The sequence below is a fragment of the Alligator sinensis genome, unplaced genomic scaffold, assembly GCF_000455745.1.
Source record: "Alligator sinensis unplaced genomic scaffold, ASM45574v1 scaffold3285_1, whole genome shotgun sequence".
In the NCBI taxonomy this organism is placed as follows: Eukaryota; Metazoa; Chordata; order Crocodylia; family Alligatoridae; genus Alligator; species Alligator sinensis.
This window is the reverse complement of record NW_005844612.1, coordinates 1-2,643: the sequence shown is the minus strand read 5'-3', so window position 1 is coordinate 2,643 and position 2,643 is coordinate 1. Positions and strand designations below refer to the sequence as shown.

Genomic DNA, 2,643 nt, shown 5'->3' with positions numbered 1-2,643 from the left:
AAGCTCTTCCTCCAAATAAAGCAATGATGTGATGACTGGGTAAATATCTTCGCACACTTTGAGCACTTACATGGTTTCTTCCCTGTGTGGATGCATTGGTGCTGGGCCAAGTTGGGGGGGCCCTCTGTTGTTGGGGCCTCCCCTGGCTCTGGGGCTATTGGTCTTCCTCAGGACTCAGGGACTCCTTGTTGCCAAAACTCCCTGATCAAGTCCAGGCTGGCTCCAGATGTGGCAGCCCTTCCTCAGGACTCTGCTCCTCCGCTCTGTTCAGCAGCCAGGCATCTCCTGCATGGGGAAGAGAAACTCTAGGTTACACCCTGCCCTGCTGGCACAGGCCAAACACTGCTATTCCCTCTGCTGCAATGGGGCTGTGAGCACCCCTGGGCCTTGGTACTTATGTTTCCTTAAGAGAACATGGTCTTCCTGCCAAACCCCAAGTGCTGGGGGTGAGGGTGGGCACATGCCTGTGCCAGGCTTATGTTCATTGCGCCATGGAGGTCAGAGCCACCCTCTCATCTGGTACCAGGGTGAACAGCCCCACAATTGATTGCTGGGGCTCACCACCAGTCAGAGATGTGTAGGGAGCTACAGAGAGCTTCGACCCACCGTGCCAATTTCCATGGGGGACTACAAATGCCATCGTGCCTTGGGACAGATTGTTACAGAGGTCTGGCTACCTTGGGCTGGGGAATCAACTCTTACGCTGCTGAATGAAGATGGATATCGAAGATCATGGTATCCCAGGGAAACGAGACCTGTGCCTAATCATCAAGACAGCAAACTCGCCCATCCCCTAGCACAGGGGTGGGCAAAATACGGCCCAGGGGCTGGATGCGGCCTGGCAGGCCATTCTATCTGGCCTGCAGGGCCCTTAAAAAATTTAGAAAATTAATATTAATCTGCCCTGGGCTGCCTGTCATGCGGCCCTCAATGGCTTGCCCAAACTCAGTAAGCGGCCCTCTGCCCAAAATAATTGCCCACCCCTGCCCTAGCAGCTGTAGTTAGGGGGAGAAGGGGGGAACAGCTGCTCATCTCCACAGGTTGGAATTTCAGCGCGTGGAAACAACACCTGCCTGGACACACGACAGCAGAAGCTATTTGAGGTCAGCACCTGGAAGGGCAGCGCAGGGCAGGTCTGCAGGCTCCAGGCACCCTGTCGCTCTAGGCAAGGAGCATGTCCGAGAGGGGGGTCGGGGGAGGGGACCGCCACAACTCACCTGGCGGCAGGTCCTCCAACCTGGAGATGTCCTCACAGTTCTCATCATCACTGACCCAGAGCTGCTCCTGTCCTCGCTGGATGCGGCGGATTAAGTCAGGCATGGGACCTCGATATCCTGTTTGGGGCAATAGTACAAGAGGGCTCGTGACTGAGTACTGGATGCAGAATAACTCAGATCTGGGGAATGGACGCAATGAACCCATGGATTTTACTGGGGCCTTGAAGGACAAGGGAGGGTGGACATCTAGCATGAAAGAGAAGGAGTTGCAGGGAGAAGCCATCAATAGGTGGATAGGAAGGGAAGATTTTATAAGAACTGTGGTGGCAACAAAAGCAATGATCCCATCCAGCGGGAGGATCAAACAAGAAGGGGAGTTGAGCACACAACACTTGGCAAATCCTGCAGGGTTTGAAACAAATGTCCCAGGAGCCCTGGATACAGACAACAGAAGGCAGGAGACACCTTTTATAGCACATGAAAACCCATAATACAGGGATGGCCAATATGGTCTTTGCTGAGCAACAAAAAGCCTTGGAGCCCTTCCCTAAGGCAGTCCTTTGGGGGAACTGGAGGCAAAAGAAAGCGCTAGGAAATCAAGATGACCTCGGAGAAGGTAAGTGCCTCTGTCCTGCCCACAAGCCAGAACAACGTCTGGGAACAACAGCGGGTTTTCATGGACGGAGCCATGCTGTTGCCCAAACGGCTAGATTCAAGGAAAAGTCTGTGAGGACGAGAGTGCAGAGAAGCAGGAGGAAGACAATAGGTGTCAGCACTGACATGGCTGCAGGGAGAAGCCCAGGGAAACAAGGGCTCGGCAGGTCCTCAGCATCCGGTCCCGGTAAAGCCCCTTCTGTGCATCCTCCAGCAGCCCCCCCCCAGCAGCTCCCACTCCTCCCACGTGAAGTACACAGCCACGTCCTCAAAGGCCTCACAGAGCTGCAGGCACAAGCGTTTCCCCATCAGCGTCTCCTGTTCCAGCTGCCTCCAGTCCCCACCACCCTCTCCAGGATCCCTCTGCGCGACAGCTCTCTGCAGGCTGGGCCATGACACACTGGGTGCAAATCCCCTCCTTGTTAAGTGACACGGGAGGTGGGTGCAGCCATGGACATAGGGGTGGGTGCACATGTGGGCCCTGGCCCAGTTCATCATGTTCTGTGCACTTGGCCCTGTGCTTGGTGAATACCAGCTGGGTGCAGTTGCACCCCTCTCCCCAATCCCCAAACTTTTAACAGTGCCTCTGGCTCCTCCCAAGGGCAGCAGCCACAGCCGCGCCATGGTGTATTTTTACCACAATGCGGAGCATGTGGATTTCAACCGCCAAGGAAAAGTCTGTGAGGACGAGAGTGCAGAGAAGCAGGGGGAAGACAAGGAAACGAGGGCTCGGCACCCTGGGTGACCGCACCCTGGGAGTTGGTGTCCTCCT

The 2,643-nt window shown here is 55.5% G+C and overlaps 1 long non-coding RNA gene across 1 annotated transcript; it reads right to left on the bottom strand.

Annotated features, from left to right (window-relative positions):
* Positions 1–207: 207 nt before the first annotated feature.
* Positions 208–2,093, bottom strand: LOC102374967. The gene is made up of 3 exons (XR_325629.3): positions 1,998–2,093; positions 1,218–1,334; positions 208–285 (listed from the first exon to the last, which is right to left on the bottom strand). It is a non-coding gene; the product is annotated as an uncharacterized LOC102374967 (long non-coding RNA).
* Between the last annotated feature and the right edge of the window lie 550 nt (positions 2,094–2,643).